At 43.8% G+C, this 27,199-nt stretch overlaps 1 long non-coding RNA gene across 1 annotated transcript in view; it reads right to left on the bottom strand.

Annotated features, from left to right (window-relative positions):
- LOC130301106 (uncharacterized) overlaps window positions 1-25,964 on the bottom strand; it is a 69,703-nt gene extending 43,739 nt beyond the window's left edge. The window contains exons 1-2 of the long non-coding RNA XR_008851808.1: window positions 25,862-25,964; window positions 17,297-17,390 (exon numbers count right to left, since the gene is read on the bottom strand). This is a non-coding gene — a long non-coding RNA (uncharacterized LOC130301106). The remainder of the gene's footprint in view (window positions 1-17,296; window positions 17,391-25,861) is intronic.
- Window positions 25,965-27,199: the final 1,235 nt, after the last annotated feature.

The raw sequence follows: 27,199 nt of genomic DNA on the forward strand, positions 1-27,199 counted from the left end.
AATATGTTATTGCTCTGAGACATGTCTAACAATAACCTATGTGGTGCATCCCCCCCTGCAGACGTAGGAGGTTTAAGAATATGTGCTCGATATATCTGCAATGAATGTAAGCACCATATGAATACTGTAATCGTGTCTTGTAAATATATGTACAGCCAGAGGTGCAACTGCTATTCAACACTAGGAACGAATGCACATAACCTACCCGCATACAACTATGGTAGTATGCAACAAATGCTGTGTACTGGTGCATGTATCATACACAAGCTGAGAGCGTAAGTACCGTGAAAACGTAAGGAACGTTATGAATTTATGCTCTAACATCATTATGAGTACCTCATACATGCCTAGAAAATAAAGTGTAAACATATATCTAAAAAGATAGACAACGTGCAACTATGCCGGATAGTTGAATATGTCTACTATAAGTAACTGATAACGTGGTCATGAAATACCACGGAGGAGGCTGTATCTGTCCTGAGAACGTCTCAGGTCGTGACAATGAACCACAATGTAATTGCTCTGAAAATTTGTCGGTAGCAACCGACATTAACTCCTTAAGCTGAAGGAGTCAGGCAAATAGGGCAACATCCTAACAAAGCTGTATAACCTTTCCGTATAAACATTATGCACGAATATGCAGTATGAAAGCTATGAGCATGAGTACAGTAAAGCTACGGGAGCATATGTGTAGTGTAGACTCTAAGGATGGAAATGCAGAAAAACTATTACCCATGTGCAGTACAACAAAATAAAGCTATGAACGTAACCAGACTATGAGCGTAACGTGCAACTATGCCAGAGAGTTGAATCTGTGTACTATAACGAAATAACATAATCGAGAAATACAACAGACGAGGTTGTATCTGACCTGAAAACGTGTCAGGTCATAACAAATACACGAACGACAAAATTGCTCTGAATACGAGTCAGTAGCAACCGACATTACCCCTTAACCTGATGAGGAGTCAGGCAACAGGTTAACATTGTGACTATTCCTGAAATTGGTTGCTCTGAATGTGAGTCAGTAACAACCGCGATTCAACCCCTGAAGGAACGAGTCAGGTGACCGGGTATTGAACAGCCGATTAGTGCCACTAAAATGATGACCACCCTTGAACGAGTACCTGTGCCGGATAGTTGAATATGTGTTCTATAACTAACTGATAACTTAGTCGTGAAATACAACAGAGGAGGTTGTATCTGACCTGAGAACTTGCAGGACATGACAATAAACAACAATGCGATTGCTCTGAACAAGTCAGTAGCAACCGACATTGACCCCTTAACCTGAAGAGGAGTCAGGCAATAGGGCTACATCCTGACAAACCTGAGTGAACTTTCCATATAAAAGACTATGCACGAATACACAGAATGAATGCTATAAACATACGTACAGTAAAAGCTACGGGAGCATGTGTGTAGTGTAGACGCTATGGATGAACATGCAGAATAAATACCATTACCCATGTACAGTAAACGCTATGGATGTTAGTGCAGATAACATAACAGAATGAATGCTACATGTACGCAGAATAAGTACTACAACGTGTCAGCATAATAATTACTACCATCGTATGTACAGAATGAATGCTACGAATGTCCGTGTAGTGTATTGCTACAATTCTATGTGCAATATATATGACGTGAACATGTCTGTGGTATGAATACAACGAGCGTGTATGTGGTATAAATGCTATGAGCGTATAGTGATATGATACTATGAGCAGTATAATGCTATGAGTATACTTGCGATATCAATGCTAAGAGCGTATGTGCCTGATGTAGGCCATGTGTATGTGCAGTATAAGCGTCGAGCATATGTGCTACGAATTAATATGTGGTATGACGCTATGAGGTATGAGTACTATGAGCAGTATAATGCTGTGAACATTAGAAGTATGTCACTATGTGTGAGAACCATAGGAAACCTGCGTGTATGAATGCGGTGAACATGTGAACAACAAAACCATGACTGTGTAACCAATATAACTGCCATGAGTGTATGAACCCTGCATGTATGAATGCGGTGAACGTGTGAACAACAAAACAATGACCGTGTAACCCATATAACTGCCATGAGGGTATGAACCCTGCGTGTATGAATGCGATGAACGTGTGAACAACAAAACCATAACCGTGTAACCCATATAACTGCCATGAGCGTATAAAACCTGCGTGTATGAATGCGGTGAACGCGTGAACAACAAAACCATGACCGTGCAACCAATACAACCGCCATGAGCGTATGAACCGTATGAACCCTGCGGTGAACATGTGAACAACTTAAGAACCGTGAGAGTGTGACCACTATAACTGCCATGAGTGTATGAACCGTATAATTGCTATAGGCAGTATACTGCCGTAACCAGTATGAAATACCATTAACATATGAAGCGAATGATACTTTGAGCGTATGAACCAGTGATAATTACGAGGTGTTTGATTGCCATGAACGTAACATGGTAGAAAGAACGTAAGACCGTGAACATGCCAAGAATATGTGAACAGCATTAATGCCAAGTTTGTGGACCGTGTAAAACACCAGTGAGTGAGAGAATAACCATGAGGTGAACAGCATAAACGAGTTTGCCCAGTATAAATGCTGTGAATGTATCGTCAGTGAGTATATGTACCGTATATAATAATATTAGCACATGAAACTGTATGCATACTAAGCGCGTACGAGCAGTGTGCCATAAGCGTATGAATTAACCATGAGAGTACGGACAATAAGAAACTCATGGAGTTATCAAACCGTGAAGATGCTCTACTCGTGTGCACCTTGTACCAGTAATGCGTGTATGCCCATAATAAACCAAGCGTATGAACCATATGGATACCATGATCGTGCAAATAACACTGTGTATACTATGATTTATTTGGATGTAGCCTATGTTATATCTCTACAGAGCATTGCACCCTACTATATACTATATTGAAACAAGACAGTCTACAGAGCACTGTATCACCACACACAGCATATGCTACCCTGCAACGTGATCCTCTGCAGAGTATTGCACCACACCAAACAGTAAATGCCACCCTGTGTTGCAACGAGACCCTTCGCAGAGCACTGCACCACACTGGACATGCTAACTGTAACGACCCTCTGCAGAGCATTGCACTATGCCCTATATAATATGTTGTATTGAAACCATCCCATCTGCAGAGCATTGCACTAACTGTATAAAGTTTGTTTATAATGAGACCATCTGCAGAGTATAGCACTATACTGTATATAGTATATATTATATTGTAACAAGACCATCTGCAGAGCATAGCAAAAGTTATATTGAAACGACTCTTTGCAGAGCATTGCACCACACTGTATACAGCAAACTTTATATTGAAACAACCCTCCGCAGAGCATTACACTATACTTTAGATTAACGATAGCAGACAAGCTGACAGGACCGCCTAACGAGGACTGGGCAGCTGCCGCAACCTGTCCCAAGGGCATAGACAATTGTAGTTGTGTGGGTGGCGGGCGGTCCACATGTCGCCATGAGGCAGCTAGCGGGCTGCGCGAAATGCTGAGGCCGCACCACCCCCAGCACCGATTTAACTCACCTGCTTGCCGCTCCTGGCCCCCACTACCGCTGCGGGCAGAGCCAGCCAGAACCATACCTGCCCAATATTACCTTATAATCAGAGTGAGACAGCATCCCCAGATAAAACAGCCAGCGGAGCTGCCAGGATGCCGCGCCTGCACCACCCCAGACCCATGATCAGCGAGGCCTCCGCACCGTGAGCAGCAGCTCTGAAGATTTTTGTGGGAGATTCAAACACCAGTCTGCCACAGGAAGCAGAGATTCCACAAACGACACGTGCTCCGCCCCTGTAGGAGAGGGGGAAGTTATATACACACGCCCCCACCTGTTCCCAATGAGCCCCACCTGGAAGTGCAGGGAGCGATAATTACTTCCGCCCCTCGCACAAACACAGCCCATCAGGCTTTATACTTAATCCTTCCAGTAGTTATTAACTGCTGAATACTACATGGGGAATTCTTTTCTTTTTGGAACACAGTGCTCTCTGCTGACATCATGACCACAGGGCTCTCTGCTGACATATCTGTCCATTTTAAGAACTGTCCAGAGTAGGAGAAAATCCATAGCAAACATATGTAAAATGGACAGAGATGTCAGCAGAGAACACTGTGTTCATGATGTCAGCAGAGCACTGTGTTCCAAAAAGAAAATAATTTCCTATGTAGTATTCAGCAGTTAATAAGTACTTGAAGGATTAAGATTTTTTAATGGAAGTAATTTACAAATCTGTTTAACTTTCTGGCACCAGTTGATTTTTTTAAAAAGGTTTTCCACCGGAGTACCCTTTAACTGTTATCTTGCTGGTGTAAGGGCCAGTTCATACTATGTTAGGAGACAGAAGTATAAGGGTTTGTTCACAGAGATTCCACAACAGCAGCACCTCATTGATATCAATGAGATTCTGCTGTGCTGTGCACACGTTTCTGCTGGGGAAATGCATTGCTGTTTATTTTTGTGTGGACATTCTCCCGTGTGAACATAGCCTTCTTCCTTCCTTTATATTTTTCATTCCTTTGGTCATTTGCTCAGTGGCAAGTTTTCCTGCTGTGTTTGACACCAGCCTTAGGCGATGTTCACAAGGCACACTTTCTGCACGGAATACTGCATGAAAATTCTGCAGTAAATTCTGCAGAAATCAATTGCCTATTCACTTCAATGGAATTCCTACAGTGTAAATTTTGTAGCAGAAATTCTGTTGTGTGAATAGGACAGCGGAATCCCATTAATGTGGCTTGGCTATAAATTAAGGAAGAATTTTTATGCGGAATTCCATGCAGTTAATCTGGCATGTGAACATAGCCTTAAAGGATTCTTCCCATCTTGCATGTTTTATGGCATATTCTCAGTTGAGACGTCTCTTTTACGCTATTTGCGTAATTTTCACTGGGGACATTTATCAAAGTCTGTGTAGGTGAACTGAAGTTCTACACAGGTTTTGATGGTGTAGATGGAGTGTACATGCACCAAATGTATTAAATGGTGCAGCGCCTGTAAGAGACTTTTTCATCAATTGCTTTTCTGCATAAAAAATGGCTCTACATCTATGTTCACATGACGGAATTCCACCATTACACTCAAATTCTGTTCTGTAAATATTGCAGCTGAATTCTCGAGGAATTAAAGAATTTGTCGGAATTTCAGTGGAATTTCTGTGTGCGCTAAACACAGAATTCTGAAAAAAATTCCAAGCCCTGTGGAGTTTAATGGGATTCTGCCCACGGGGCCTCTTATTCTCCTCCATCTTGGCCATCCATGCTGCCAGCCTGCAGCTTCGAAGTTCTCCAGTTGCTCTATTATAGTAGTAGGAGGCAGCATCACTGTGCAATGCCAACGTACTGGGCATAATAATAATAATCTCTTTCTATTACAGGATTAATATTACAGCTCTTTTTGCTTTTTTGGTTTGAGATGACTTTTTTTTTACCTTTACACCCCACTTATGAAAGGGATTGTCTGTAAATTTGTTAACGAGCTACAAGTCTCAGCATATCCTGAGAACAGTACAAAGCAAAGTATAATATCAGACCTCTAGGTTAAAAACTTAGAGAAGGTTAAATCCTGTGAGCCGTTGACTATATGTAGACAGTAATCTACAGGCCATTACACATGTGGCAATAAGCATGTGCATTATTTCTAGCTGCGTGAAAGAAAGTATGGTGGAGGAAAGCGTGTTGGGGAGGTTGCCTTTGTCAGGATCTGGACTGGTATGCAGGGAGGACACAGGTTGGGGATCCTCTGTGCCAGAGGGGCGATGGCGTGGGCCGTACCAGGGGAACGGAATCTAAGGGATTACTGGTTTTCACCAGAACCCGCCGCAAAGCGGGATGGACTTGCTGTGGCAGGTAACCCCCAGGTTGTTCCACCCGGTAGCGACTCAATCCCTCTGACGGCTGAGACTGGCACGGGAAAAAAAGGACAAGGCAAAGGCAAGGTCAGACATAGCAGAAGGTCAGGGCAGGTAGCAACGGTTCGTAGTCAGGGGCAACAGCAAGGGTCTGGATACACAGACAATGGGTTCACAAAACGCTTTCACTGGCACAAGGCAACAAGATCCGGCGAGGACAGGAAGGGGAAGTGGGTTTATATATGTTAGGGAGTGATTGGGAACAGATTGGGCCAGGCACCAATTAATGGGACTGAACATAAGGAAGATGGGGCAGGTAAACAGAATGGGATGTGACCCGCGGGCAGGCATGTCCCGCCAAGCGGATCGCATCCCGACCAGGGGAAACAGAGCAGCGCTCCCGGTCAGCGAGTCTGACCGGGGCGCTGTGGACAGGAGCCGAACGCCCCGAGCCCTCCGGGGGAGGAGATGGACCTGGAGCGCTCGGCGTGACAGTCTTGATCTGGTACAGCAGTTTAGGGGTTCAACTGCTGCAGCCAGATGCTTCCTCCGATAGCCTGGGGAATGTCTGCTCCAGTAAGGGGAAAAAGAAAATTGGCTTTAACCTCTTGGGGTTTTTTGCCTTCCTCTAGATCAACAATACAGAAGAGACAGTCCACACTCACTCAGGATCGGAGTGAAGCAGTTCATTGTATCTGGTCCACCCATATGTAAATGGCATCCATAACATGTTTCAAGAGCCCCAAAACAGTGCATTCATGCTAGTGTTAGTTTTCCACTGCCCATTCTTTACTGTTCCTATAAATGTGCTCAAGAAAAAGCATATAACCATACTGTGCTATGTAAAAAAAAAAATAATATATATATATATATATATATATATATATATATATATATTTATATATATAAAATATGCTTATATACTTCTTGTGGTTGCCATTGGTAATTGCAGTTAATATTGCTTTCTATATAACATGCCACCCATTGTTCTCCTATATTGAGTACAATTTTCTGTATATGCTTTTCTATTGAATAGAAGTGGATCTCCATTGAAAATAAGTGCTGCCATTTGGAACAGCTTTGAAAGCATTTAAGCTTCTAAGAGTATTTATGGACTGATACACTTCCGTAACACAAAAGAAAAGAGATGCCCATTATCACATGAATAAAGAGAATACCAGAATAAATGGCGCTCACAACTAAAGCTTGTACATGTAAGTAGAGCATGAACAATGGGACTCAATACCAAAGCTACAGGTAAAAATAGGGGGGAAAATGGGAAAAGCAAGAAACAATGAAGTTACAAAAAGTGGTTGTACATATCTTAAATAACAGTGTAAGGTCATTGTTTAACCTGTAACATATCATGGTGGTGATGGACAGTTATTACATATGTAATCATTGAAATAGGCAGTGTCCATTCTATCTCACAATGATCCAAAGTATCAGATATGACAGTGTTTACCTTTGTAGGATGCGTTCACACTTGCATATTTTCTGCTTCAGATTTGCCTGCCCATTGACTTCAATGGACAGCAAAATATGTGTGCTGTCCCCGATACCGTATCTTATACGTTACCTGTGTAGAGGTCCCCATAGCCAGAGTCCCTAGGATGTTGGGGTCCCTCTTGTCTAGTCTTCCCCTTGTCACCTCTCACTTAGTCAGTAGATATATAGTGGTTCTATGTGATATTTACATAGCTATAGGTATAGAAACTGTATATATTTGGTTATTTACCTGTACGGAGCGTAGCAGGACCTGCGGGTCACGTGATCAGGTAGAAACTCTATGGTTTTGCTTAAGGACCTTTGGAGGTCCCCATGACGTGTTCACCCACCATGCCTTGTAACGGTGAGTGACAGCTGACACGGACCAATCCAGAACGGCCCTGCCCATATAAGGGAGCGGCGGCCATTACTCTCTCTCTCTTTCCTTGTGAGCTGCTGATGAGGACGGATCTGCGCAGCTGTCATTAGCAGTAACCAGGCCTAAGCCTTGCGGCGACGGTCATCTCTCAAAACTGTGAGTTACTTCAATCCCTATTACCTCATCAAGATCACCGGACCTAAATATTCCCCTAAATCCAGACGGATCTCTGCAAAAATCCTAAATCTAATAACTCTTTGGATACGTCAATGGTCCTCAGCATCTGTCAATCACTGCCGTGCTATATAGAGACTGTATTACTAAGACTGTTGCTGTTAATTGGATGTACCACAAGTACTTAAGTAAAGTTTATGCAAGTTCAAGTTCATCTCCATTGTGGACCTTCATTCATTTAAACACGCACCTATTGTTCCTGGGCAGGGTGGCGATAACCCGAAGATTTACCTCAGCGTATTAACCCTCACCCTAGCGTCACGAGTGACAGGGGTTAAATTAACCCCTTATATTCTGAAGCAACACCCCAACTACACTATACCCCCAAAGGGCTACCACAAAGCCTTTTTGGCATCGCACGAACAGGATTCGGGTGTGTGCCTACTACTGTTGCCACTAGTAAAAGTGTACTCCCACCCAAGCAACAAACTTTATTCATGTACTGTGACTTATACTCTGGAGTAAGAGTTTGCGCGCACGGTGCTGTATGGAGGAAGTGCACATGTAAAGTAAGGGGGAGGCGAACAGCACAGCGGAGTTACAAGCTGTGAGAGAAAGAATTGAAGTTAGCTCGGGGCTTTCCTGGGCACGTGATCCAGAGACCCCGCCCACTGAAGCCCTCGGTGCCGTGGCGGACATTTTGTTGGAGTCTAGTGCCGGAAACCAACAAAGAGAGATAGTTCAGCGTGGGAAAAAGCGCAGGGTGCGATAGGGGGGTGGGAGTTCTAAGGAGCCAGAACAGTAAGGGACTCTGAGACACCAGATTGCTGAAAGTCCTATATAGAGTCACTTCAGCTGCCGATCAACGCACTCAAATTTCAATTAAAATCTATTGAGTTTGAAGTCACCGCTCTCAAATTTGAAATCTACGCTCTCAAGTTCTAGGAATTCAAGATTTATTTAAAGGGCCAGCATACTAAGTACAAAGATGTCAGAACCTGCAGCGCCACAGTCCCCATCTGAACAGCAGGGGGGCGATGCTCCAGTGACACCACCAATGGGGTCTCCACCCCAAGTCAGAAGGGTGTTGCCGCCTTCACCAACACTTTCCACCTCACAAAAACGTGCTCTACCTGTGATCCTAGCAAGACATCCATCACAGGTGGAGCAGGACCAAGCCAGTCCACCTCCAGTCTCTCCCTATGTGTTGGGAGCCCCTGTTGCTGCACCTGTCTTCTTGAGGAATCCTGTGCTTCCCACCTACAATGGTGACCCTTTTACATTGAGAGACTTTAAAGAAAAGTTCTACAGCCTCTTTGGATTTTATTCATTACCCCTTCATCAACAGATACAGCTGCTTCTGGGACAGCTCCAGGGACCCGCCTTGGAGGAACTTTGCACCTGGCCGGCAGCTGATAAAGCCACATTGGGACAGATTTTTGAAGGACTTTCTCAAGTGTTTGAATCTCATTCTCCCTCGGAGGTACGCCTCAGACTATATGAATGGCGTCAGAAGCCAGGTGAGACTCTCCGAGCATATGCGGTAGCTTTACAGAGCGCATTAGAGGCGGTACAGAAGTTGGACGGCATCACACCCGATCAGGGCAATCGAGTACTGATGGATCGTTTTATAGAAGGGGCACTGAACAAATGGGACAAGGCCCAACTAAGGAAGGCTGGCTGTGCAAAATCCCGACATGGCTTTCCCAGCTTTTAAGAGACTAGCGGTTAAAGTGATAGAGTCAGGACGTCAGACAGAGGAGGCTAGTGTTCCCGTTACAGAATCTCCGGGGCCCTCGCTCCAGCCACCTGTCCCTTCTCAGCCTGCCAACACCTTCTTTTAGCCCTTGGACAGCTGACCTACAAGACATTAAACAGGACATTGAGCAGTTAGCCAAGGCCTTTAAAGAAATGGCTGTACGGCCCAATCCTTCTAGATCTGCAACACCACTACCTAAGAAACCTGACCCCCGCCCTGCTGATCCACCTAATACCCCTCCTGTGAGACCACCTGGGAGTCAGAGACCTGTCTGTAGTTATTGTAACAAGAATGGACACTGGAAGAGTCAATGCTGGGCTTTAAACGGGCGTCCCCTGGGGTCGAGGACCGCACCTCAGGGGTAGATGCCGAAGGTCCAGAACCAACCAGCGACAAGAAAGGACTGTCTATGTATGTAGCCTCTTGTCCTTATGTACAGGTGATAGTTGAAGGTATCCGGTTACAAGCTCTGATAGATACGGGGTCTCAGGTGTCCACTATTCCGCAGGGGTTTTTCTATAAGTATTGGGGCCAGAAAGGTTGTGTGAACCTAAGGAAGCGGAGTTTAGAGTAATTGCTGGGAACAGGAAACCAGTACCCAGGCATGGCTACTGGGAGCACACGGTGAAGGTGGGAAAGCATGTGTTAGATAGACAGGGTGTGATTGTCACCAATGTTAGGGATGAAGGAGCAGCTGACTTCATCTTGGGAATGAATATTATGAGACACTGTTTTGATGATATTGTCTGTGCACTGTATGCATCTCTCCCTCACTTGTCACCCCCAGGCCGGCGAGCTGCCCAACACCACCTCAAAATCCTCCTTGCAGAACAGAAGTTTGTGAATCATCAAGGAGAAATCTGTCGAGTAAGGATTCAAGATATACGAGCCGTTAGTCTACAGCCACAGACGGAGACAGTTATTTGGTGTCGTGCCCGACCCGGGGTGAAAAATCAAGATTATCAAGCGCTCTTGGAACCCATCCTACTGGAAGATTGTCCCTTGGTGAGAGCCGCTAGAAGCCTTGTAACAGTACGTAATGGGAAAGTTCCGGTGAGACTTATTAATTTCTCTCAAGTTGCTGTCCGACTACCCAAGTATACTCTGCTAGCTACCCTGCACCATTTAGATGTCAGAGATGTGGTCTCGAAGTCACAAGTGGCTCAACGAGGACCTGACCGGAATCCTGCGGAATCTTGTTGGAGCCAACTACAAATATGAGGCGAAGATACCCCCAAGGAACAGGTGGAAGGAGTCATCCAGGTAGCTAAGAAATATCAAGCTTTCAGCAAGTTCCCCACAGACTTTGGCAGGACCACCTTGATTAAACATAGGATTCTCACTGGGGACAGTCCACCCATTAAGGAGAGACATCGCCCTGTGGCTCCTGGGATGTATCAGACCATAAAGAAGATGCTCATGGAGATGAAAGAGGCTGATGTCATCCAAGAAAGCCAGAGTCCTTGAGCTGCACCTTTGGTCCTGGTGAAGAAAAAAGATGGGACTATCCGCTTTTGAGTACCGGAAGTTGAATGGCATAACTCATAAGGATGCCTATCCTCTTCCCCGTATTGAAGAATCCTTGACTGCATTGGGGTCTGCCGTCTACTTTTCCACACTGGATTTCACGAGCAGTTACTGGCAGGTGCCAATGGCAGAAGAGGACAGAGAGAAGACCACATTTGTGACCCCTATGGGACTCTTTGAGTTTAAAAGTATGCCCTTTGGACTGCGCAATGCACCGGCTACTTTCCAACACTTAATGGAACAATGTTTGGGGCATCTTAACTTCTAGAGTGTTCTGTTGTATTTAGATGACGTCATTGTCTATTCCCGGACATATCAGGAACACCTGGATCACCTGAAAGAAGTTTTCCAAGTCCTTATCCAACATGAACTCAAGGTTAAACCTTCCAAATGTCACTTGCTAAAGCCGCAAGTACACTATCTGGGACATGTCGTCAGTGCTCAAGGAGTCCAGCCTGATCCGGACAAAGAGAGTGCTGTGAAAGAGTGGCCTTCACCTAGGACGGTGCGAGACGTCCGAAGTTTCCTGGGATTTGCTGGTTATTACCGACGCTTCATCCCCCATTTTGCTCAAATTGCTGGGCCCTTAACCGAGTTACTGAGAGGGACTGCCCCGGAGAATTATAATGGGAGGCTATCCATACAGTGGGCTGAAGAACAAGAAGATGCCTTTCAAGCCCTGAAGTACCTCCTCACGGAACCCCCCATTTTGGCGTATCCTGACTACAGCCTGCCATTCCGTTTATATACAGATGCTAGCTTCGAAGGTCGGGGGCAGTCTTATCTCAGGTGTAAGATGGCAAAGAGAGGGTGATTGCCTATGCCAGCTGACATCTCCGAGGTGCTGAAAAGAATGACGCCAACTATAGCTCCTTCAAACTGGAGCTCCTGACCCTGGTCTGGGCCATTACTGAGAAGTTTAAGGACTATCTGACTGATAACAACCCCTTGGCCCATTTGAACACTGCTAAGTTGGGAGCTCTTGAACAGCGCTGGGCCTCTTGGCCAACTATGATTTCAACATTAAGTACCGCAGCGGAAAAACGAATGTTAATGCGGATGTACTTTCTCGCATGGCCCTGGGAGAAGCACCTCCTGCTGAAGATGTGTGGGAAGAGGTTCGTGAGCCAGAGTGCTCTAACTGCCCAGGCGGGTGACGGACCTGAATCTCCCAAAGTCCCTGAAGATTTGTCTACATGGATGAAAGCCGGGTTATCGGGGACCTCTTAGACTATTGTCTACACAAGAAAGTGCCCACTCGGGTGCACAAGACACAAAGGGACTTTGAATTGAAGCGGCTGTGGCGGCAGAGGAATCGCCTGTTCCTGCACAAGGGGTTGGTCTACTGAAATTCCCTGGACCCTGTCTCCGGAGACCACATACATCAGATTATGGTTCCCAGAAGAGATGCAGCCATGGTCCTGAATGCCTATTAGTGTTGCTCGCGAATATTCACAAAGCGAATTTTATTCGCGAATATCGCATATTCGCGAATTCACGAATAATCTCGAATATACGAATATTCGTTTTTTTGGGGTTTTTTTTCACAGTACACATCACAGTGATCATCCCTCTCTGCTTCCTGCTTGTGTGGTGTAAAGAAGGCTCTAATACTACTGTGTGAGACTGGCGTGCGAATTTTCGAATATGCTAATTTTTGTTTATGCTAATTTTCGCATACGCGAATTTTCGCATATGCGAAGATAAAACAAGGGTATTACGAATATGCGAATATTCGCGAATATATGACGAATATTCGTCCATATATTCGCGAATTCGAATATGGCCTATGCTGCTCAACACTAATGCCTATCATGATCAATCCGGACACTTCGGGGTCCATAAGACAGAGGCCACCATCAGAAGGAGATTTTACTGGATTGGGATGCGGGGAGACATCGAGAAATGGTGTGCCGAATGCTCCGTGTGCAATGTTATCAAGAATCCCCGAAAGGACGCAAGAGCCCCCTTACATCCCATCTGTACAGAGAGGCCGAACCAGATTGTTGCCTTGGATCATGTGAAGCTGGCCCCCACTCGATCTGGCTACTTTCATGCTGTAACCATGGTGGATCATTATTCCAAGTGGCTGGTCGTGGTCTCTGTCAAGGATCTTACCGCCAAGACTGCTGCTCAGCTCTTCTATCGTCATTGGATCCAACCTCTGGGGTGTCCCGAATCGGTCCCCACGGATCGGGGAACTGCCTTTAAAGCCCAGTTGTTCCAAGAACTTTGCCTGTTGCATAACTGAAAGAAGCTCCGGACGACGGCCTACCATCCCCAAGGGAATGGGCTCTGTGAGAGGATCAAGTGTTCATCCAAATGCTCAGAGCTGCCTCTGTCTCAAAGCACGAAGAGTGGCCTCAGCTGTTGCCTGAACTCCTAGAAATTTACAACAAAACTGTCCACTGCTCTACGGGGTATACGCCTTTTTTCCTGATGATGGGCCGACACGGCCAATTGTCAAAGGAACGGACCTTTGGGCTGCAGGCACCTTTCAACAATTCCCCTCAGGTTTCCCAAGGTTGGATGTCAGAGCATCAACGAAGAATTGAAGAAGCCAAAAACATTGTTGAGAAGAAAATGGGCGAATTTCATGAGCGCCAGCAGAAAGATTATAATTGACATGCTTCGGCTTAGCCCTTACAGCTTGGAGATAAAGTGTGGCTCCGAAAATTCCCTAGAACCCATAAATTGGACTCATTATGGGAAAAGGAACCATACACCATTACTGAAGTCCCTTACCCCGAAACGGATGTATATGAGGTACAGAAAGAAGGGTTTGAGCCACAGGTGGTCCACAGGAATAGAATAAAAGTGTGCCTGAAAGAAGACATGCTTGGCCCATCTCCTTCTACTCCTCCTGCTACTTCTACTCCAACTCCAACAAGTCCAGTGAGAGAATATGTGCCGGGAGAAGGAATTGATCCCAATATGGACGTTCCTTTGTTCCCATCTCAGCAGCCTACCATGTATTGGGGTATACCGTTTCCAGCTCCATCCAGCCAGCTGCCACCGGTTGCTCCACCCAGACAGTTGCCAGCAGCCTTCCCACCTAGCCAGTTACCAATAGCTGTGGCTCCCTGTCAACCACCATTGGTTGCTACACCAAACATCAGTCCTGTTCCTGTGACTGTTTTGATGTACCAACTCCACCTGTCTTCAGAGAACCTCCCAGTCCAACCGTAGATAATGCTTCTGTTTCCAGCCCTCCAGCTGGTCCCTCGGGGACTGAATTTCTTGCAGAATCACCAAGTGAGGGAACTCCTGATGACTCGGAGGTGGTGTTGCGGCGGTCTCAAAGGACTACCCAGGGCAAATTACTCGTAAGGTACCAAGATTCACATTTAGTACCTGCACACATAGTACCTTTGATAACCCACTTCAATGATCTGCCTATAACTTTTCAGTACTCCAAACTTCTCACTTAAATGTACTACCTTAATCTTTTTCAATACATACACAAAAATAAAATATATCTCACATTCAAGAAACACTTAGGAAATGTAGCCTATTGATGTCCAATTCCTTCCACTGTTAGGTACACTCATATTTCTTTTCTCTGTGTTGCGTGTGTGAGATGCTCTACCTGGCCAGTAGGTGTTCTTGCGAGTATAGAATTAAACACGTATTTCTAAAGGTAACCTAGGTAGGTTATTTGGAAGTGCTCTAGGGGTAAGTAGCGTGTAGCTGATAGACCCTAGCAGCCATCTAACTGTGACCTAGCTTCCGGCTAGCCACTATAGCTTTCATGTACTAACAGGTAACTTATTGTTGGCAAAAATACAAATGTGGGAGATAATAAAAATGTCTAGTCAGCTTGAAGCTAAATGTATAGAGAGCTGTACTAATGTCTAGTTAGCCTCATAAAATGTGTAAGAGAGCTAAAACAAAATGTTTTAGGAGCTAGCAACTAAATGTCAGATAGCTGCCTAATTGTATAGTAGTAAGCTAAAATAAAAATGTCTAAGGAGCTAGAAACTAAAGGTTAGATAGCTTCACCAATGTCTAGATAGCTTTATCCGAATGTCTAGATAGCTTTATCCAAATGTCTAGATAGATTCCTATTGTCTAGTCCAGATACTAGTAAGAGTATCAGAGAATGTAAAGTGTTCAATGTTTACTTAGGATGTATAGCAAATTTATTGGTATAATCCTGTTTTAGTCCTAGTTCCTCTGCCTTAGGGTACTGGCGTTGAGGTCGACTTATTTTAAGTAAGGGGGTTTGTGGTGTCCCGGTACCATATCCTATACGTTACCTGTGTAGAGGTCCCCATAGCCAGAGTCCCTAGGACATCGTGGTCCCTCTTTTCTAGTCTTTCCCTTGTCACCTCTCACTTAGTCAGTAGATATATAGTGGTTCTATGTGATATTTACATGGCTATAGGTATAGAAACTGTATATGGTTTTGCTTAAGGACCTTTGGAGGTCCCCGTGACGTGTTCACCCACCATGCCTTGTAACGGTGAGTGACAGCTGACACGGACCAATCCAAAACGGCCCTGCCCATATAAGGGAGCAGCGGCCATTACTCTCTCTCTTTCCTCGTGGGCTGCTGATGAGGACGGATCTGCGCAGCTGTCATTAGCAGTAACCAGGCCTAAGCCTTGCGGCGACAGTCATCTCTCAAAACTGTGAGTTATTTCAATCCCTATTACCTCAGCAAGATCCCCGGACCTAAATATTCCCCTAAATCCGGACGAATCTCTGCAAAAATCCTAAATCTAATAACTCTTTGGATACGTCAATGGTCCTCAGCATCTGTCAATCACTGCCGTGCTATATAGAGACTGTATTACTAAGACTGTTGCTGTTAATTAGATGTACCGCAAGTACTTAAGTAAAGTTTATGCAAGTTCAAGTTCATCTCCATTGTGGACCTTTATTCATTTAAACACGCACCTATCGTTCCTGGGCAGGGTGGCGATAGGCTGGAGATTTACCTCAGCGTATTAACCCTCACCCTGGTGTCACGAGTGACAGGGGTTAAATTAACCCCTTATATTCTGAAGCAATACCCCAAGGGCTACCACATATGTAGCTGCAGATCTGCAGCAAAACTATGCACGTGTAAACATACCCTAAGGGTGCGTTCACACACAGGGCCAGTTTTTGACTAAGTGTGGCCCTGGGCAAAAATGAAAAATGGGGCCCCCAAATGTTGCGCCCCCTGAATTGTGCTGTATCTTGGCTATTGTGAGTAAATGAGATTGCACTGCAAACCACAAATGGCTGAAACTACAACATAACAAACGTAATAATTCCATCCAGAATGAATTTGTGGTTGCAGTAATTTGGGGGTTGCAAAGTGACCCCATTTAGTGCAGATCAGCTCAGCTCCCGTTTTTGCAAGAACGAAGTGAACGAACAGCTGTGGAGCGACAGAAACTTGTAAGGACACACATAGAGAAATCCAGTGCAATAAAGCATCATAAAATGTATGGCCACAGGAAACCACAGGGTCACAGAAAGCCATACATTTTATGGTGCTGTTTAAAGGGTGTAATAAACCACCAAAAGAATTGATTTGTGCTGGATTTCTCTACGTGACCACATTTACTTACATTAGCTGAGATTCAGCACAATTCAAGGAAAACAACATGGCAATCTTTGACTGCAACCCATTTTTGCCATGCAGTGGCGTCTCCAGCTTTAAAATTTTGGGGGGGGCACACTGGGGGCCAGGACAAAAGTAGGGGGGGCAATTATAACAACACCACATTTATACATTGCACGTGCAAATTATATCCAAGCCAAGGGCAGCATCGGGGGACCATGAACATCTCATTGACTTTAAAGGCAGCTTCAGCATGTGTCTACGTGGAGAAGAAGTGACATGTCACTTATTTTTTGGCCAGTTCCCTGTCAAACATTAACATAAGTAATATATGTGTAGATAGAAGCGTGCTGGCAGTACCTGTATTGTGTGGTTCACAAAAAATACGTTCGTCCTATAATCCGGACTCTAAAGTATCAGACAGCACAGGCTTGTAATATGGTGGTACTCATGTAATATAGGTAAAGACAGTTCATTCAATCACAATGATGTAGAAAAATTACAGGCAACTCACCAATCTTTTGCAAGACTTCATGCTTTAATTCCAGGGTGTGCAGGCAAAGCGGCTCCATGCCACGCTAGTGAGAACAATGACCTGTATACTGAGACTAATATTACAAATAATATCAGTATACAAGAAGGAATATTATCACCATACATATTACCATCATACTGTAACTGACCAAATCCTGTATACTGAGACAAATATTACCAATAATACCAGCATACAGGGAGGAAATATTGTCATCATACATATTATGGTCATACTGTTACTGACACCAATATTACTTATAATACCAGTACAAAAAAATAAAAATGGTCAGACAAAAGGTGCTTACTGTTAGTTTTGTGCGTTACTAGCAAGAAACAAATAATACTGCCACACCATGACCACGACTACCATTGTGACTGACTAATGACCGACTAACACCAATTGTTACTGTATAAAATTCATTTTACAAATACCAATACTCCCACATACACTGGCCTTATAGTGGTAGATACCAGCTGTACACATCACAGTGTGTATTATCCCTGTACTGTGACATCACTGTGTATTATCCATGTGCTGTGACATAACTGTATTATCCCTGTACTGTGACATCACTGTGTATATTATCCCTGTACTGTGACATCACTGTGTATATTACCCCTGTACTGTGACATCACTGTCTATATTATCCCTGTACTGTGACATCACTGTATTATCCCTGTACTGTGACATCACTGTGTATTATCCATGTACTGTGACATCACTGTGTGTATTATCCCTGTACTGTGACATCACTGTGTATTATCCCTGTACTGTGACATCACTGTGTATATTATCTCTGTACTGTGACATCACTGTGTATTATCCCTGTACTGTGACATCACTGTGTATATTATCCCTGTACTGTGACATCACTGTGTATTATCCCTGTACTGTGACATCACTGTGGGTATTATCCCTGTACTGTGACATCACTGTGTTTATTATCCCTGTACTGTGACATCACTGTGTATTATCCATGTGCTGTGACATCACTGTATTATCCCTGTACTGTGACATCACTGTGTATTATCCCTGTACTGTGACATCACTGTGTATATTATCCCTGTACTATGACATCACTGTGTGTCTTATCCCTGTACTGTGACATCACTGTGTGTCTTATCCCTGTACTGTGACATCACTGTGTATTATGATCCCTGTACTGTGACATCACTGTGTGTATTATCCCTGTACTGTGACATCACTGTGTGTATTATCCCTGTACTGTGACATCACTGTGTGTCTTATCCCTGTGCTGTGACATCACTGTGTGTCTCATCCCTGTACTGTGACATCACTGTGTACATTATCCCTGTACTGTGACATCACTGTGTGTATTATCCCTGTACTGTGACATCACTGTGTATTATCCCTGTACTGTGACATCACTGTGTATATTATCTCTGTACTGTGACATCACTGTGTATTATCCCTGTACTGTGACATCACTGTGTATATTATCCCTGTACTGTGACATCACTGTGTATTATCCCTGTACTGTGACATCACTGTGGGTATTATCCCTGTACTGTGACATCACTGTGTTTATTATCCCTGTACTGTGACATCACTGTGTATTATCCATGTGCTGTGACATCACTGTATTATCCCTGTACTGTGACATCACTGTGTATTATCCCTGTACTGTGACATCACTGTGTATATTATCCCTGTACTATGACATCACTGTGTGTCTTATCCCTGTACTGTGACATCACTGTGTGTCTTATCCCTGTACTGTGACATCACTGTGTATTATGATCCCTGTACTGTGACATCACTGTGTGTATTATCCCTGTACTGTGACATCACTGTGTGTATTATCCCTGTACTGTGACATCACTGTGTGTCTTATCCCTGTGCTGTGACATCACTGTGTGTCTCATCCCTGTACTGTGACATCACTGTGTACATTATCCCTGTACTGTGACATTACTGTGTGTATTATCCCTGTACTGTGACATCACTGTGTGTATTATCCCTGTACTGTGACATCACTGTGTGTATTATCCCTGTACTGTGACATGACTGTGTATTATCCCTGTACTGTGACATCACTGTGTATATTATCCCTGTACTGTGACATCACTGTGTATATTATCCCTGTACTGTGACATCACTGTGTGTATTATCCCTGTACTGTGACATCACTGTGTATTATCCCTGTACTGTGACATCACTGTGTGTATTATCCCTGTACTGTGACATCACTGTGTGTATTATCCCTGTACTGTGACATCACTGTATGTATTATCCCTGTACTGTGACATCACTGTGTATTATCCCTGTACTGTGACATCACTGTGTATTATCCCTGTACTGTGACATCACTGTGTATATTATATCTGAACTATAACATCACTGTGTGTATTATCCCTGTACTGTGACATCACTGTGTGTATTATCCCTGTACTGTGACATCACTGTGTGTATTATCCCTGTACTGTGACATCACTGTATATTATCCCTGTACTGTGACATCACTTTGTGTATTATTTCTGTACTGTGATATCACTGTGTGTATTATCCCTGTACTGTGACATCACTGTGTATATTATCCCTGTACTGTGACATCACTGTGTATTATCCCTGTACTGTGACATCACTGTGTATATTATCCCTTTACTGTGACATCACTGTGTGTATTATCCCTGTACTGTGACATCACTGTGTGTATTATTCCTGTACTGTGACATCACTGTGTGTATTATCCCTGTACTGTGACATCACTGTGTATATTATCTCTGTACTGTGACATCACTGTGTGTATTATCCCTGTACTGTGACATCACTGTATGTATTATCCCTGTACTGTGACATCACTGTGTATTATCCCCGTACTGTGACATCAATGTTTATATTATCCCTGTACTGTGACATCACTGTGTATTATCCCTGTAATGTGACATCACTGTGTGTATATTATCTCTGAACTATAACATCACTGTGTGTATTATCCCTGTACTGTGACATCACTGTGTGTATTATCCCTGTACTGTGACATCACTGTGTGTATTATCCCTGTACTGTGACATCACTGTGTGTATTATCCCTGTACTGTGACATCACTGTGTGTATTATCCCTGTACTGTGACATCACTGTATATTATCCCTGTACTGTGACATCACTGTGTATTATCCCTGTACTGTGACATCACTGTGTGTATTATCTCTGTACTGTGACATCACTGTGTGTATTATCCCTGTACTGTGATATCACTGTATGTATTATCCCTGTACTGTGACATCACTGTGTGTATTATCCCTGTACTGTGACATCACGGTGTATATTATCCCTGTACTGTGACATCACTGTGAATTATCCCTGTACTGTGACATCACTGTGTATATTATATCTGAACTACAACATCACTGTGTGTATTATCCCTGTACTGTAACATCACTGTGTGTATTATCCCTGTACTGTGGCATCACTGTGTGTATTATCCCTGTACTGTGGCATCACTGTATATTATCCCTGTACTGTGACATCACTGTGTATTATCCCTGTACTGTGACATCACTGAGTATTATCCCTGTACTGTGACATCACTGTGTATATTATATCTGAACTATAACATCACTGTGTGTATTATCCCTGTACTGTGACATCACTGTGTATATTATCCCTGTACTGTAACATCACTGTGTGTATTATCCCTGTACTGTGACATCACTGTGTGTATTATCCCTGTACTGTGACATCACTGTATATTATCCCTGTACTGTGACATCACTGTGTATTTTATCCCTGTACTGTGACATCACTGTGTGTATTATCCCTGTACTGTGACATCACTGTGTGTATTATCCCTGTACTGTGACATCACTGTGTGTTATCCCTGTACTGTGACATCACTGTGTATATTATCCCTGTACTCTGACATCACTGTGTGTATTATCCCTGTACTGTGACATCACTGTGTATTATCCCTGTCCTGTGACATCACTGTGTATTATCCCTGTACTGTGACATCACTGTGTATATTATCCCTGTACTGTGACATCACTGTATGTATTATCCCTGTACTGTGACATCACTGTGTATTATCCCTGTAATGTGACATCACTGTGTATATTATCTCTGAACTATAACATCACTGTGTGTATTATCCCTGTACTGTGACATCACTGTGTGTATTATCCCTGTACTGTGACATCACTGTATATTATCCCTGTACTGTGACATCACTGTATATTATCCCTGTACTGTGACATCACTGTGTATATTATCCCTGTACTGTGACATCACTGTGTGTATTATCCCTATACTGTGACATCACTGTGTGTATTATCCCTGTACTGTGACATCACTGTGAATTATCCCTGTACTGTGACATCACTGTGTGTATTATTCCTGTACTGTGACATCACTGTGTGTATTATCCCTGTACTGTGACATCACTGTGTATTATCCCTGTCCTGTGACATCACTGTGTATTATCCCTGTACTGTGACATCACTGTGTATATTATCTCTGAACTATAACATCACTGTGTGTTATCTCTATACTGTGACATCACTGTGTGTATTATCCCTGTACTGTGACATCACTGTGTATTATCCCTGTACTGTGACATCACTGTGTATATTATCTCTGAACTATAACATCACTGTGTGTTATCTCTATACTGCAACATCACTGTTGATACTTACACTGCACTGTGACATCACTGTATATATTAAGCCTGTATACCCTAATGTCACTGTACATATTTACCTTGCACTGCGAGTGACAATACAGGGTAAATATGCACAGTGACATCACAGTTCAGAGATAATATATACAGTGACATCACAGTTCAGAGTTAATATATACAGTGACATCACAGTTCAGAGTTAATATATACAGTGACATCACAGTTCAGAGTTAATATATACAGTGACATCACAGTTCAGAGTTAATATATACAGTGACATCACAGTTCAGAGTTAATATAAACAGTAATGTCTCTGTACAGGGACAATAAACAGTTTTGCCACTACAGGGTTAATAAACGCAGTGATGTCACAGTAGAGGGTAACTATATAGTGATGTCATTGTACCGGGAAAATATACACAGTGAAGTCAGCATTCAAGAATAATAAACTGTGATGTCACTACAGGGTTGTTATACACAGTGACATCAAATTACAGGATGAAGTACAGTGATGTCACAGTTTATTATGAAGCACAGTGATGTCACAGTTTATTATGAAGCACAGTGATGTCACAGTTTATTATGAAGCACAGTGATGTCACAGTTTATTATGAAGCACAGTGATGTCACAGTTTATTATGAAGCACAGTGATGTCACAGTTTATTATGAAACACAGTGATGTCACAGTTTATTATGTAGCACAGTGATGTCACAGTTTATTATGAAGCACAGTGATGTCACACTTTATTATGAAGCACAGTGATGTCACAGAGACTACAGAATGTAAAACTGTACGTATGATAAAGATGGCGGGATGCTATCGAAACGTCACACATACATGGAGGAATAAAACACTTAGATAATATAGATTAATAGATAGATATGAGATAGATAGATAGATGATAGATAGATAGATATGAGATAGATAGATAGATAGATAGATAGATCAGTTTATCCAAATCAGGGGGCCTCTAGCTATTTCAAAACTACAACTCCCAGCATGTTTTTGGCTTTATGAGCATACTGGGAGTTGTAGTTTTGCAACAGCTGGAGGCCCCCTGGTTGGGAAACACTGATCTATCTATCTATCAATCATCTATCTATCTTATCTATCTATCTATCCATCTATCTCCTATCTATCTATCTATCTATCTATCCATCCATCTATCTATATCCATCTATCTATTTATGTATCTATCTATCTTTCTATTTATCTATCTATCTCATATCTATCTCAGATAGATGAGAGATAGATAGATGAAAGATAGATAGATATGAGAGATAGATAGATAGATGAAATATAGATAGATACATAAATAGATGGATATATAGATAGATATGAGATAGATAGAAAGATAGAAAAATAGATGATAGATATATAGATACTATCTCTTTCTATCTATCTATCTAAAACAAATAAAAACGGCACAACCAAAATCCAGAGATTAGAGAGAAGTCGGGGTGCCTGGAACCTGGGTCCACTGGTTCCTTAAAGGAGTAGTCCAGTGGTGACCCAGTGGTGAACAACTTATCCCCTATCTTAAGGATGGGGGATAAGTTTGAGATCGCGGGGGGTCCGACCGCTGGGGCCCCTGCGATCTCTCTGTACAGGGCCCCAGCTCTCCGGCCAGATAGCGGGTGTTGACCCCCGCACGAAGCGGCGGCCGACACGCCCCCTCAATACATCTCTATGGCAGAGCGGAAGCACTGCCTTCGGCAATCTCCAGCTCTGCCATAGAGATGTATTGAGCGGGCGTGTTGGCCGCCGCTTCGTGCGGGGGTCGACACCTACTATCTGGCCGGAGAGCCGGTGCATTGCCGTGGAATGAGATGTGCCATAGAATGAGATGGTCACATATTTAAACGTCACGCATCAAAGCGCACAGCAGTGTCAGTTTGGCTATCACAGGGAGAGGATCTCCTCTCCCTGTGATAGCTGAAGCTGCACGGAGCTCTCATGGCCTCTGTGGCCCGACAGAAGTTCACACATGTACGCAGCTCATACGGCTGCCTCATATACATTTACTGTTGATCCACAGCGCTATCGGGATCCCGATGCCCGATGCCGCTGTCATCAGTGTGCGTCCCCGCGAGGGCCCCACGCCCGCAGCTGTACTCCCCGTCCCGTTAACGCTCAGGGAGCGGGGAACAGAAAGTAGAGCATCGGGCGCAGGTTAAGTTATTCACGTAGTGCTGCGCATGCGCAGTACTACTTTACCTGCGCCCGATGCTCTACTTTCTGTTCCCCGCTCCCTCAGCATTAACGGGACGGGGAGTACAGCTGCGGGCGTGGGGCGCTCGCGGGGACGCACACTGATGACAGCGCCATCGGGCATAGGGATCCCCATAGCGCTGTGGATCAACAGTACATGTAATAATAGAGTAAATGTATATGAGGCAGCCGTATGAGCTGCGTACATGTGTGAACTTCTGTCGGGCCACAGAGGCCATGAGAGCTCCGTACAGCTTCAGCAATCACAAGGATAGGAGATCCTCTCCCTGTGATAGCCAAACTGACACTACTGTGCGCATGGATGCGTGACGTTTAAATATGTCACGTGACAAGAGAGAGCCAATAGGATGTGATGGAGGCGGATCATTTCATTCTATGGCAAATCTCATTCCACGGCAATGCACCGGGGCTCTGTACAGAGAGATCGCAGGGGGCCCCAGCGGTCGGACCCCCCGCGATCTCAAACTTATCCCCTATCCTTAGGATAGGGGATAAGTTTTTCACCACTGGACTACCCCTTTAATCCAGACAAAGAACAATATGATGCAGCACGCCACAAGTTTGCAGAAAATGGTGGTTTATTCCATCATGTGCATAGACTATGCACATGATGGAATAAACCACCATTTTCTGCAAACTTGTGGCGTGCTGCATCATATTGTTCTTTGTCTATCTATCTTTCTATATCCTATCTATCTATATCATATCAATCTATCTATATCATATCCATCTATCTATATCATATCCATCTATCTCCTATCTATCTATCTATCTATCTATCTAATCTATCTATCATCTATCTGTCTATATCATATCTATCTATCTATCATTTATCTATCTATATCATATCTATGTATCTATCATCTATCTATCTATCTATCTATCCATCTATTTATGTATCTTTCTATATATCATCTCTCTATCTATATATAATCTATTTATCTATCTTTCTATCTATCTCATATCTATCTATCTATATATATGTATGTATCTATCTATCTATATATCATCTATCTATCTCTCATATCTATCTATCTCTCATATCTATCTATCTATCTATCTATCTTTCATCTATCTATCTCTCATCTATCTGAGTTAGATAGATATGAGATAGATATGAGATAGATAGATAGATAGATAGATAGATAGATAGATAGATAGATATGAGAAAGATAGATAGATATGAGATAGATAGATATGAGAAAGATAGATAGATAGATAGATAGATAGATAGATAGATAGACAGAGAGATAGAAAGATAGATGCATGGATGGATGGATAGATATGAGATAGATAGATAGATAGATGATAGATAGATATGAGATAGATCGATAGATAGATAGATAGATATGAGATAGATAGATAGATGATAGATAGATATGAGATAGATAGATAGATAGATAGATAGGAAATAGATAGATAATAGATGATAGATAGATAGGAGATAGATAGATAGGAGATTAACAGATAGATAGATAAATAGATCAGTGTTTCCCAACCTGGGGGCCTCCAGCTGTTGCAAAACTACAACTCCCAGTATGCTCATAAAGCCAAAGGAATGCTGGGAGTTGTAGTTTTGCAACAGCTGGAGGCCCCCTGGTTGGGAAACACTGAACTACCTCCCACTGTCTCCTACAACTTTCCCCCTCTCCCCCAAGCAAGTTCCTTACTTTAAAAGGGCAGCATCAGCAGTGGGCACTGGGCAGGTAGGTCTTCCATACTGGTGGTGTCCGGGCCTGTATACACACAGCGGGCCTGCTCCACAAGGTCCAGTATACAGGGGAGTGAGAGAGGGGGAGGAGCTTCCTGTCTGCTCTTCCCAGTCTGCATAGCGCGGCCCCTGCGTGGTGACAGGGCTGCTGGCTGAAGATTTATTATAAGAAAGGATGACGGAGTAGATGGCCCCGGGGGGCGGGGGGTGCAGCGGGGGCTCGGGACCCTTACTGGTGAACTAGCTGTACCCCCCTGAGGGCCATTAGAGCTGCTAGTGACCTACTGCTGCTAGGGGGGGCACAAGGGGGGGCCAATCATGATGTAGGGGGGGCCATGGCTCCCCCTGTGCCCCCCCCCCTAGAGACGCCACTGTTGCCATGTAGCCCTAACCTAATACTGTCACCTTGTTCTTGTAATAGTCACCGCACACAGATAAACAGTGATCTTCTCAATGCTACCTATCAGTAATAGCGCCCATATATACTATAAGGCTATGTTCATAGACGGAATGTCCACATGGAGAAACTCCGTGCGGATATTCCGCAAATTGGGGGACACCGGCATAATATACCGGCACTAGGACCGCACAGGAATGCACATCTCATGCACAATCTCATAGACAGCTATGCATTCTGTGCAGACTCCGCACAAAGAAAGAACGTGTTCATTCTTTGTGCGGACACAGAAAATGGAATTTCTGTGCCGGAAACATCTGGCACGGAAATTCCGCCGTGAACACAATGCAGCAGAATCCTGCTAAATTTAACAGGCCCACATATACTATAAGGGTAGGGTCACACATAAAAGATCCGCCAGTGACCCGACCCATTTTGTGCCTCCAGCTGTTGCCACCCCCCCTTCCCCACCTCACCCACCTGTGGCCTGCTCACACCCTCAATCCACCGCTACGAGCAGCCACACAGGGGACCTGCGAATTGCCGAGTCCACTCTGACATCGCAGAGCAGCCGCGATGTTTGAGAGCAGGCCAGGGGCACTCGAGTCGGGGGAAGTGGGGTGGAAAAAACTGGAGGCACAAAATGGGTTGAGTCACCGGCAGATCCACACTGGGAAATACGCTGCGGATCCGTTACGTGTGAGCTTACCCTAACAGTGATCTTCTCAGTGCTGCCTGTCAGTAATAGCGCCCAAATATACTGTAACAGTGATCATCTCAGTGCTGCCTGTCAGTAATAGCACTCATTTTATTCTTTACACAGTAATAGTTTTCCTCTTCATGCCCCACACTCTACAAATGCCCCTTACTGTGTAATAATGCCCACCTTCATGCTCCTTA

This window comes from Hyla sarda, chromosome 1 (assembly GCF_029499605.1).
Source record: "Hyla sarda isolate aHylSar1 chromosome 1, aHylSar1.hap1, whole genome shotgun sequence".
In the NCBI taxonomy this organism is placed as follows: domain Eukaryota; kingdom Metazoa; phylum Chordata; class Amphibia; order Anura; family Hylidae; genus Hyla; species Hyla sarda.